General features: G+C 43.4%; 1 protein-coding gene across 2 annotated transcripts in view; it reads right to left on the reverse strand.

Annotated features, from left to right (window-relative positions):
- Positions 1 to 11,163, reverse strand: part of LOC138247781 (uncharacterized) — a 347,921-nt gene extending 336,758 nt beyond the window's left edge. The window contains exon 1 of one of the 2 annotated variants that reach the window (XM_069202121.1): positions 11,028 to 11,163. The gene's annotated coding sequence lies outside the window, so the exon portion shown is untranslated. The remainder of the gene's footprint in view (positions 1 to 11,027) is intronic. The other variant, XM_069202122.1, reaches the window with a different exon arrangement.
- Between the last annotated feature and the right edge of the window lie 1,919 nt (positions 11,164 to 13,082).

Here is a 13,082-nt window from a genome sequence, read left to right on the forward strand (position 1 = left end):
GAGGGCCCACCTATGTCTTTGGTCCTGGGTGCGGCCGTCATGTAGGGAAACCTACAAAACCCAGAAACTTTTTAAAACTAGGCACCCCAAGGAGTCTAGGGAGGTGTGGCTTGTGTGGCTCCCCCAACATTTTCTTACCCAGACTCCTCTGTAAACCTCAAAATTTGCATAAAAAAGCATATTTTCCTGATTTTTCTTAGTAGGATCACCGCTCCAGCACAAAATTCCTACTCCCCAGTTTTCCCCTCAGTCTCCCAAGTAAAATGACACCTCACTTATGTGGGTCCCCAAAGCAGAGTCCGTCTAAAGATGTATAAAAGAATATGCCCTTATAAACTTGCTGTGCTATCCCTTCTATCCCTTCAGGTTTTGGGCCTTATTCTGTTGCAGGCACCTGGCCCACCCACGCAAGTGAGGTATCATTTTTAGGTTTGGTAGGTTTCCCTAGGCGCCGGGTGAGCTACAGGCCAAAATCCACAGGTAGGCACTGTTTTCTCCCAAAATTTTGGATGTGTCCACGTTGCGCTTTGGGGTGTTTCCTGTCGCAGGCGCTAGGCCTACCCACGCAAGTGAGGTATCATTTTTATCGGGAGACTTGGGGGAACGCTGGGTGGAAGGAAATTTGTAGCTCCTCTCAGATTCCAGAACTTTCTGCCACAGAAATGTGAGGAACGTGTTTTTTTAGCCAAATTTTGAGGTTTGCAAAGGATTCTGGGTAACAGAACCTGGTCCGAGCCCCGCAAGTCACCCCTCCTTGGATTCCCCTAGGTCTCTAGTTTTCAGAAATGCACAGGTTTGGTAGGTTTCCCTAGGTGCCGGCTGAGCTAGAGGCCAAAATCTACAGGTAGGCACTTCGCAAAAAACACCTCTGTTTTTTTCCAAAATTTAGGATGTGTCCACGTTGCGCTTTGGGGTGTTTCCTGTCGCCGGCGCTAGGCCTACCCACGCAAGTGAGGTATCATTTTTATCGGGAGACTTGGGGGAACGCTGGGTGGAAGGAAATTTGTAGCTCCTCTCAGATTCCAGAACTTTCTGCCACAGAAATGTGAGGAACATGTGTTTGTTTAGCCAAATTTTGAGGTTTGCAAAGGATTCTGGGTAACAGAACCTGGTCCGAGCCCCGCAAGTCACCCCTCCTTGGATTCCCCTAGGTCTCTAGTTGTCAGAAATGCACAGGTTTGGTAGGTTTCCCTAGGTGCCGGCTGAGCTAGAGGCCAAAATCTACAGGTAGGCACTTCGCAAAAAACACCTCTGTTTTTTTCCAAAATTTAGGATGTGTCCACGTTGCGCTTTGGGGTGTTTCCTGTCGCCGGCGCTAGGCCTACCCACGCAAGTGAGGTATCATTTTTATCGGGAGACTTGGGGGAACGCTGGGTGGAAGGAAATTTGTAGCTCCTCTCAGATTCCAGAACTTTCTGCCACAGAAATGTGAGGAACATGTGTTTTTTTAGCCAAATTTTGAGGTTTGCAAAGGATTCTGGGTAACAGAACCTGGTCCGAGCCCCGCAAGTCACCCCTCCTTGGATTCCCCTAGGTCTCTAGTTTTCAGAAATGCACAGGTTTGGTAGGTTTCCCTAGGTGCCGGCTGAGCTAGAGGCCAAAATCTACAGGTAGGCACTTCGCAAAAAACACCTCTGTTTTTTTCCAAAATTTAGGATGTGTCCACGTTGCGCTTTGGGGTGTTTCCTGTCGCCGGCGCTAGGCCTACCCACGCAAGTGAGGTATCATTTTTATCGGGAGACTTGGGGGAACGCTGGGTGGAAGGAAATTTGTAGCTCCTCTCAGATTCCAGAACTTTCTGCCACAGAAATGTGAGGAACATGTGTTTTTTTAGCCAAATTTTGAGGTTTGCAAAGGATTCTGGGTAACAGAACCTGGTCCGAGCCCCGCAAGTCACCCCTCCTTGGATTCCCCTAGGTCTCTAGTTTTCAGAAATGCACAGGTTTGGTAGGTTTCCCTAGGTGCCGGCTGAGCTAGAGGCCAAAATCTACAGGTAGGCACTTCGCAAAAAACACCTCCGTTTTTTTCCAAAGTTTAGGATGTGTCCACGTTGCGCTTTGGGGTGTTTCCTGTCGCCGGCGCTAGGCCTACCCACACAAGTGAGGTATCATTTTTATCGGTAGACTTGGGGGAACATAGATTAGCAAAACAAGTGCTATTGCCCCTTGTCTTTCTCTAAATTTTTTCCTTCCAAATATAGGAGAGTGTGTAAAAAAGACATCTATTTGAGAAATTCCCTATAATTCACATGCTTGTATGGTCACCCCGGAATTCAGAGATGTGCAAATAACCACTGCTCCTCAGCACCTTATCTTGTGCCCTTTTTGGAAATGCAAAGGTTTTCTTGATAGCAATTTTTTACTCTTTATATTTCAGCAAATGAATTGCTGTATACCCGGTATAGAATGAAAACGCACTGCAGGGTGCAGCTCATTTATTGGCTCTGGGTTCCTCGGGCTCTTGATGAACCTACAAGCCCTATATATCCCCGCAACCAGAGGAGTCCACCAGACGTAACGGTATATTGCTTTCCATAATCTGACATTGCAGGGAAAAGTTACAGAGTAAAACGTAGAGAAAAATTGATGTTTTTTTCACCTCAATTTCAATATTTTTCTCTTTCAGCTGTTATTTTCTGTAGGAAACCCTTGTAGGATCTACACAAATGACCCCTTGCTGAATTCAGAATTTTCTCTACTTTTCAGAAATGGTTAGGTTTCTGGGATCCAGCATTGGTTTCATGCCCATTCCTGTCACTGACTGGAAGGAGGCTGAAAGCACAAAAAATTGCAAAAATGGGGTATGCCCCAGTAAAATGCCAAAATTGTGTTGAAAAATTGGGTTTTCTGATTCAAGTCTGCCTGTTCCTGAAAGCTAGGAAGCTGCTGAGTTTAGCACTACAACCCCTTTGTTGATGCCATTTTCAGGGGGAAATCCACAAGCCTTCTTCTGCAGCCACTTTTTCCATTTTTTTTAAAAAAAACTAAATTTTCACTGTATTTTGGGCAATTTCTTGGCCTCCTTCAAGGGAACCCACAAAGTCTGGGTACCTCTAGAATCCCTAGGATGTTGGAAAAAAAGGACGCAAATTTGGCTTGGTTAGCTTATGTGGACAAAAAGTTATGAGGGCCTAAGCGCGAACTGCCCCAAATAGGCAAAAAAAGGCCTGGCACAGGAGGGGGAAAAGGCCTGGCAGCGAAGGGGTTAAACCTCTGGTAGATTGGACCAAAAGCAGTCAGGCTCAACATAGAGGTGACATGTAAACATTTATACAGTACTCAAACAGTAACAGAGTGAAAACTCAAAACAAGATAATCCAAAACCATTTTGGAACAGTAAAGACTATTTTAATAAGTAACCAGACATCAAAATGACAGAAATCTAATATGTAGAACTGGAGTTAGGAAATTTGAACGTCTTAGGTTAAAATAGTGCCAAAAGAAGTGAAGCGCCAACTGCCGGTATCTGGTCACAAAGGATCGGGGCAATGTCACAAATTCAGGACAACCGCAATGGAATGCGGGCTGGGTACAGTAATAAGTTTGTCCTGCAGGAAGTTTCACCTTCTGATTTCGATGCAAGTACTGAATGGTGCGACTCTGTGGGGCTGTCTGTTCCTCTGCATTGGATCCGATAAAGCTCTAAGGAGCTGTGCGGCTCTGTGTCAGATCCAGCGAAGGCTTCGGTGAGGAGCCATGTGGCACATCTCTGCAGGGATCTGTAAGGCTCAACGTCGTAACACATTGATCCGGTGAAGCTTCCAGTAAGGAGGTACATGGCACGGCTCTGCTTCCCTCAGCACTGGATCCAGATAAACTTTCAGTTAGACAGGAAGAAGTGCACTCTGACTCTAGCCAAAACTCAAGACTTTGAGGAAATTGCTTGGGAGTCAGGTTCACTTCAGCAGAGGGGGCAAGGTCATATACAGTTGGGTCTGGTCAGCTGGGGAGCAGAGGGAAACGTGCATCCTTGTAGTTCAGAGGAGCTCAGTGACTTTACCACAAGTTAGCAGGAGTAAGGTGTGTAGGGTCCTGTGGCCCACAAAAACAAGTTAAACTAAAGAAGCCAAAAATCTGGGGGAATACCATGCAGAAGATGGTAATTTCCAAGACTTACATTCCCCAGACTGTTGTATACACTGCAATGCATGCCCATGGACATTCTTCTCATCTTTTCCAAAAACTGTCCATGGACATCTCTCATATATTTTTCAATACACTGGACTCTATGTTATAAAATTTGATTGTGGAGGGTGGGGGTGCACTGCTGGGCTCAGAACACCCAACTCTTTTCCATACTGCAGGGGAACGGACTGTGGGTAACAGCAGAGCTCGGGCCCTTTTTGCCCCATTCAGCAATATGGGGTAGCAAATAACCCTTCCCCCTGACTATTCGAAGCTTGCCCTAACCCCAACCCTATCTTATTCCCCACCCCTCACAAGCCCTCTCACTGACATTTTGTGCCTGCTCTGAGCGGGTGATAAATGTCAATATGTTTCTCCGCAGAATCAAGGAAAGCTGCATGAATAAGGACCTCACATGATCGGGTATATGTAGTTATTCCCATTCCTGGGCGAATAATTGTATTTGGCAAAATTTGCTGTGAGAATTCCAGGCACCTTGAACCCCAACCCCAAAAGCCAGCATACTTGTAATAAAGACCTTAAAATACTTTTTAGTGTACTGTTACAAATAGTTTTAGGTGTATGCTGCGAGTTCTCATGTGACAATTATAGGTCCACAGTATTTGTGCCTTGACTTTACATTATGGCTTTGTTGCTGTTTCAAAGTAGTTCCTTGCTGCACTCACAACCATCATAGATCTGTCACCAGAAGCAGCTTTTTTAGTGGTGAGCACGCAAGCGTTCTGTCACTGTTGTAATCTCTCTGGGCTTTTAACCACACCCATGTCACGCCCGTCACTTTCATTGGTTCGTGGGATTGCCTTTTAAAATTCGCTTGATTTCATTAATGAAAGGCATGCATACCTCATGCCTTTTCTGGTGTTTAGCTCTCCTCGAGCTCACTGGCCAACTACTGAAAACATACAAGGATCCATGTTTTCAGCGTGGTTTATGGACTGCTTTTTGTTTTTATTTCCTACACAGTGCGATCTGTCTGGGTTTTACACAGCATGATCACGCTCCTTGAGATTGGCAGTGGCCGCTGCTGCACATATACATTGCCACGTGTCCTCTAGTTTACAAGGCTAATAGCTCTAACTCGAACAAACAAGAACACTGTTGCACTGCAAATGCTTGTTTTAAGAAATGCAAGGTATGCAGTTTTCCAGATCTATCAGACTTCAAGTACGACACAAGAGGGTGGACTTCTATAGGTGGAAAAGATGAATTCAGATATTGTGGGCCTTCCTTAGTCTCACTCGAGCAGGAATACATATTATGAACAAAGCGGGGCAAGCGATTTCACTAGGGGAATTCACAAATGCATTTGTGCGGCAGAGTGAAAGAAATAAGGGCACCTCACTAGTGAGAGATCAGATGAATGCGCACTCTTCAGCAGTCATGCTTGTATACTGCCAGCACTGGAGTGATGCGCTGTCTCCGGAATATTTAAGGGACTTCAATCAAAGAGGATGTTGCATTGTCTAATGTTTCCGGACATTGGATTTTCATTCCATTGAAAGTAGAGATTAAAGAAACTCAAAAAATGAAATAAATAAAACGAAGTGTTAGATGTATGGGTGGTGGGTGTCTTTCGGTAAGTAAAATGCATCAACACTGGGCTTCCATTGTGTTTATTACTATGGCTTCACCGTAATTCTCGTTGTAATGCATATCGCTTGAAATTGCTATCTACGTGCAGGAAGCTGTGTTGCTGCCAAGGGGGTGAGGATGGTGCAAACTGGTTTACAAAAATTAGCGCTTCGAAGTTGGAATGTCGCCACATATTATACTCTGCAAAAAACATATCTAAACAAACGGAACCTTAACTCGTCACCAATACTAAACACCACATGACATACTCAATTCATTTTTCACAGCCAGTTAACGTTGTGTTCAGTATTTAATTCAGGCACCTTGCTAGGCCTCTAGCCTTTTCCCAGTTTCATTGCACTAAGCAAAAAATCATTTCTGCATATAGGCACACTTAAGTCCCCACTACCGTAATACAGACAAAAACACAGATGATTTGTCAAAACGTGTGCAATTGCTTCAAATCAAATACATAAGTACACTTAAAAGTGCCACATAGATCTTTAGGGTACTACCACTGATGAGATGTTAAAGCACTTTGCAGATTGGTAGCTAGCTACTCTGTTGGATGCGCACAACATGAGAGATTTTGACACGTAAGTATATTGGATTACAGTTTGTTATGCTGTTTGACACACAATTATTCCCTTTGTAGACAATCTATTGTGCAATTTGTTATATATGGAAATTACAAAAGTGTCATTTAATTATCATGTAATTTTTTGCACACATTGTTGAATATGGCAGGAACATCTGAAGGAAATTGGGGGCCTTGGGCCAAACGTATTTCGGGGGCCCATGTTCGGGCAGCTTTGAATTTATGATCCAATTTCAGCTGTTTCATGCTCTCATCCTCTGTGCCTTGGTAGTGGGGATCTCCAGCACAAACTGATGTGGCCCCCTAGGGGTGCAGTGGCCAACGGGACGGGGGCACGGCAGGGGTGGAGGCCCAGCTCACACGGCCTTGTGGTCAGAGCTTCCTGGCTTCTGGGGGGTCTTGAGACACAGCACAGTCACCTCAGCCTCAAGACCCACATACCTCCCCTTGGCCTCTTGGGGGTTATTTGGCCTTTGATGGGTGGCACGAGAGACAGACCCTTTCTCCTTTTTAGGTCGAGAGCAAGCGATCTGACCTGTTGTAATTTATCTGTGGGCTTTTAACCACGCCCATCACTATCAGACCCACTCGTTCGTGGTCCTTTGTTATCATTAGTAAATGCTTTACATTTGTCCCTCCTTGGGGTGGTTTGGTTACTGCCTTGGACAACGACTCTGTTACATGGATAATTGCAGGATTGCCGATACGTTTGAATGCGAGAGAACTTCTTTTTCCTTTTGTGTCTCTCCTTCGCTCTCATGCTCATGGCGGCCATGGCTCTTTGAATTGGCTCGCTTATCTCAACTATTTTACTTTACATTTTCAATTTAAGTGGCAAGAAAAGTCCAGTTAGGAATTTACAATGTTAACAGCTCTAACTGGAGCAAACACAAGACCCATTTCATTGGAAATGCTTGTTCAGTTTTTGCAGAGCCTTTACCCTGGAGGCTCATAGCCCAACTAGCAGCAGTCACCCAGCCACCTCCCACTGAAGGCTGGACGTTCAATACAATACAAGCAAGGGATGCTGTTTTGCCATGTCAAGCATCAAATATGACCATAATGATGGGCTTAAGGACAGTAAGATGTCACAACGTAATAGGTGAAAAAACTTATTTCACTGGCTCGGCGTGTTTTATTTTTTAGGTGCTACTATTCTTAAATACTTGTATTATGTAAATGATACATTGTTTTGTTTCGCAAACAGTGCCTTTTTAATTAGGTAGGTTGGCTGGAAATTATTTGTGTTTTTTCTTTGAAACGAGGGATATTTATCCCTTCTGAGCCGCACCTGACTCAGCAGGATTACTAATAAAAAAAAACACACTGTAAAAGAGAAGAAATGTATGTCTTTTTTGCACCATGGTATCTATATTTTAATCAATTATTAAATACTTTGCAGAACACAATTTGTTTGGAAACGTGTCACCTATGAACCTCACGTTATCTAAAGCTCATGACAATTCGCCTTTGCTATTTGAAATCAAAAGACATTTTAGTTCTCAAAATGGCTGAGCATAAAAAAGTAAACTTAACACACATCGCTTGTTTTTCTCTTTTGTGTTTATTTATTGGGGCTTATATGCTAACAATAGAAGGGCTATGGAAGATGTCCTCGAGAGCGTAGTCAGAGGAACAAAGCATGTGCAAAATGAGAGAGGTTGGTATGGGTGATATTGAGAGATTCATGGCAATTTTATAGAAATCTAGAGACAGATGTATACTGTGCGTTCTACCACTGATATCCACTCATCGCAGTGCTAAAGGGAGTCCAGGCACCTTCCAAACTTAGTTTGTAATGCTCCATCACTGACCGGACTCTGAATAAAATTGAGGGTGTCTTATCAGCACTGATAGGGTTTCTGTGCTTCTGCTAGGTGACTGAGTGGTATTCAATGAGTTGTGGGTGAATGTTCTTGGTGTTTACTTGGTGAGGCTGGAGAACTATGACAAATTGCCTGTGTTCTTTTTGTGCCCATTGCCCTGGCAATAGCTATAGTGTGAGGTAGTCCATGGTAGACTGCTTTTGAGTTCTATAGTAACTGGCTACTGGCGTATGTTAGAGAAGTATATGTTGGTAGTTCTAGTTGACTGTGTTCTGTTGTGGGATAGTGTGTAGCATGTTGTGGTGCAGTGTTGTGAGCACATTGATCGCCACCTACATTTTAGACCTGTGCTGTGTTGGATGCAATCAGAGCACACTGTCTAAAGCGTCTTGCTGAATGTGTGTTGTTTCTTTCTGCAAGCACACTGAGTACCAACAATAAAGCATACCTGTGCTGTGTTGGATGTGTGTGCAATGTCCTCCCCTGTGATGTGTAAGGATGATGGAGTCATAGTAGTAGGGCGGTCCATTTGGTATTCTACGATGTTCCAACACGTGACAGGAGATGACACTGGATTTACGCATATTACCTGCATTGCAAGTGGGTCTGACTATCACTGTTAATGTTTTATGCATTGAATTATTATTTCAAAAACTGTTAGAACCGAATAGTCTCATTGCACAGTGAAAACATAGAAATACTTCTGCAATATTAACTCCATTTACTAGCTTCTGGAAAATACTTACTAACATTTGTAGATATTGTTTTCTTCTTTGGCCACAACCAAATTCAGTTTCTGGTTTTGATACACAGTCAATAAATCAGATTAGTCTGAGGTCTCCTGATCATGTTATAAGTGATGGATTACAAAGTGATAGGTAAATCTGCAAAGCCTTATTCTACAGCAAAATTACTGAAATGCTTGTACAAGTTTAATTTAATCAAATAACTGTTTGTAGTGTCAAACACGTATGTGGTAAATTACATTTCCTGATTATGTCTGCCACCTAAGGTATTACAATTGTTTGTAGAACAGTACAATGCACCTGTACTTACCTTTATAAACAAGTATTAGCAAAGCCAAATGGTATGACACTGGCTGTCAACCTTTTGTCTTTGTCAATTCTTGTTTTGGTTTATTTTGTTTTTGTAAAACTTTACTGTTGGGCAGGCTGCATACCCGTGGTTATTTAAAAATACAATACTGGCTGAAAGGAAAAAACACTTTGGGCTATAAAAAACACACACACACACATTGCCTTAGTTCCTGGCACTGAATGGAACTACCTTGTGAGCACATGAGCTCCTTGTGAAAGATTAGAATGCTGCCGCACACAGTGAAGTTAGCCAATAGCTGAAGTGAATGCAGCTACTGCCCCATGCTCTATACTCAGGGCCTCTGGAATTATGTGAATGTGTGGCCTCAGCTTTTTTTCCAGAAAGTTATGGATTTGCTGCATTTTCCACATACTCCATCATCTTCTGCATAATCTGAAGGTTTCAAAACAGAAAAATGTTTCTAGCTCAAAAAGATCAAAAGTCACTAAAAACATGCAGACATGTTAACACACAGTGGAAGGCCCTTCGTTAACATTAATTGGTCATCATCCGGTTTCTTATTTCTGTATTTGGCTGCTAAACTAGTACTAATGAAGTGAAATCTTTATTTTACCCAAACAGTATTACCATATATGAAAAAATACAAAATGATGATGTAATGCTATCAAACAAATGTGCCAGGTTATGTCGCATGATTCTCCTTTTCTTGCCGCATAATTTAGCCAACCCTGCTGCATAAATTGGTGCACCCCTGCCGCATAATTCCAGTTGCCTTGTGTGTACTGTAGTGGGCAGAAAAGTGAATGTAAATGACACAATAACAGACTAATGTATGAAAAGGGCTGGCTGAAAGCCTCTTGTAAGCATGATAGAAATATAATTTTAGTGGTATCAAAAAGTCTTGGCTAACAGACTTAAAAAAATGATTGCTGCTTTAACATGGATCACAAAAGAGATTTATGGGCTGATTCCGACCTTGGCAGAGGGGATTACTCAGTCCCAAGTGTGACAGATATTCCGTCCGCCTGTTACAAGTTCTATAGGATATAATGAACATTTTAATAATACAGCGGACTGTATAACTGTCAGATTTGGGATGGAGTTATCCCCTCCGCCAAAGTCGTAATCAGACCCATAATGTTTATGCTAATCCTAAAACATATTACTTATATCATTTTTAACAAGATACGCAACCGTATGAGCTGTGATGTGCATACATTTTTGCACCAATGCACATGAACAATTTTATTTGCGCCTTTCCTCCGGCTCGGCTCCCTCGTTTAAACACTAGTGAAAGGTTACGCGCCGCTGGTGTGTGGAAACGCGCTTAAAGACGAGAAAGGGGAGTCATGGCTCGGTGAATAGAGGGATAGAGTGAAATGTGGGTCGGTAAATACTCCAGCATGCTGTCATGACCCTCATTCGCACCGACTCAACGCAGTGTTACGTGCACTGTTCGTAAAGCACTGCAGGTTGCACAATCGACGCCCAGTCGACTTCTCCACCTAGGAACCATCAAACGACCAAGAAAACCAGAGCTGCTAAAACAGGGCGACGCGGGTGTGTTTGTGAATTAGGACAATGCGGCTAAAACGGACTGACTGCGGGTGTGTTTGTGAAGTAGGTGAATTAGGACACTGCTTACCGCTGCTACAGGTTAGTTGGTAGTGCCTCCATAGGCTCTCGCGCAAAGGCGGAAACGAACCGAAATAAGCCATAAAAGAGTAGAAGTTTACTAAATCGTTGAAAACATCACCAGTACATAAACTTTCTCGATAAGTTAAACAGTTACAAAACATTTAGACAATGGGGGAACGGTTGCTTTACCTGAAGTTTCCAGGCAGTTCAAGGTGTACGGCGCCTGCCTGATGGCAATCTCCCCATGGTGTAACCTGTTACCCACAGTGAGTGATAAATATGTGAGAACGCGTTCTCCGACGGGGAGTTTGCATAGCTCTGTAATGAGCAGCTAGAGGTGGATTCATTGGGTGTGCTTGCACCACGTGACCGCCGATGAAAATAAAGACTTACGAAGTTTGCTTCTAAGAAACCGTAACCCTTTGCCTGCAGGCTGCTCTTAGAACCTAGCAAGAGGAATGTGCAAGCCGAGATGGTTTTGTTTTGCCAGTGGAAACAAATGCTTCATAAATGTATTCCTTATTTTACATGTGGCGTCCATGCCCTAGGAATAGCGAGCTCCGAGGAGATTCATGCGTTGACAGACATTTGCATCATACAGCACACATGAGCCACAGATGAGAGGTTCTAAAGAATTCTTTTAGACAATTAATTTTCAGGGAGAAACTCTCTGCATAAGCCGTGTGCTGTAAACAGGGCTAATGTGTGGTTACATCATCATTCTTTAGGAAATAATTCACAAATTCAAGTTTGCACCGAAATTGACTTTTAATAAAATAATAAGTATTTCACCATGCTAAAACAAGCACTGGAAAAGGCACTAATTCTATCGATGTTTTACCATGGTTTTTGCAAAACTTTATTTTTGGAGAATACAAAAATAGCAAAAAAGTAAAATTATTGTTCTGGTCTCTAAAAACAAACATTGCCATAATAGCCCCTTGCGCTGAAGGGAACTATTATGTTTGTTGGTGTGCGTCTAGTGAAAGAGCAGTACGCCATCACTCACAGTAAAGGTACCTAGTGGCTGAAAAAAAAAAAATGAATTACACTATTAAAGGTCAATAGATAAGAAGCATTTGCAATGCAATGGGTGTTTGCAATGCAATGGGTCTCGCGTGTACTCGAGTTAAAGCTATTAGCGTTGTAAACTCCTAAAATCCTAACCGGACAGGAGGAGGGGACTAAGGCACGATCCAGCTCCAGAGCGCTGTTAAAACACAATACTCTGTAGGTGGGTTTTTGGATTGGATGCTTGAGGTGCATAGTTCATCTGCAGTCCCCTCACACAGGCACAATCCATTTTATTTGGCAGACATACTGCACATGCCGCAGGAAGCACAGTACAACTGCTAATATGTGGCTATCGGCGCATGTCAGTGCATTTCTGAGGCCAATGAGAAGTCACACACAGCAGCAGGGTCGGGATCCCCAGCTCTGTCCCAGCTCCCTATAAAGCTGTGCTTCCAGTCCTATGAAGAAGGTGAGAGGGGGACTGAGGTGGGCTTTCTTCTTTTCAAATCTGCCCTTGCTGCCTTGGCTGACTCCTTGTTGGGAATTATGGCTTGCTGGTTCCAACATCCAGCATCAGATTCCCTCTCTGATGCAAAAGAAGCAAGGTAAGTAATAAAAATGTTTCTGTGTTCATGAATGTATGTGTTTTCAAGTGTGCTTGTCAGTGACTGAAAGTGAATGCAATTGAGTGAAAATGTGTGTGTTCAGCATCAGGATTGGTCTGAGCAGCTTGGACTGTGTCGCTCAGATACAACCCTGGGGTCTGTGCAGTTTCTCCAGCATGGCTGTTCAACACAGCCAGGCTGGAGAAACCTAACTGCGCATGTGTGTTTGGCCGGCCTGAGACATCCGGCCAAACACACATGCGCTGTTAGGTGCACTCTCTCCTCTTCCCATCTCCAACCTCCCATGTCCCAGCCTGCCCCTCCCTCCACATGCTGCTGTCTGAGCCAGCAGCTGAAAGGTAAAACGACAAAAGAAATATCGTTTTATCTTTCAGCTCCTGGCTTAGCCATTGCGAAGGAGCGGCACCTGATACAGAATGCACTCAACATTCTATTGTGGCCAGAGGGTGACATGCTACCATTACATAAATCCACAAAAGTATTATTATTGACTTAACTTGTGCATAGCCAAGATATTGCAGGATGCAAAGAGGCGAGTGAGGAGGAGAAAGAACAGAGACATTACCCAATTTACATAACGTTAGAAATTGCGTCTCTAGTTGGC

This window comes from Pleurodeles waltl, chromosome 1_2 (assembly GCF_031143425.1).
Source record: "Pleurodeles waltl isolate 20211129_DDA chromosome 1_2, aPleWal1.hap1.20221129, whole genome shotgun sequence".
NCBI lineage: Eukaryota > Metazoa > Chordata > Amphibia > Caudata > Salamandridae > Pleurodeles > Pleurodeles waltl.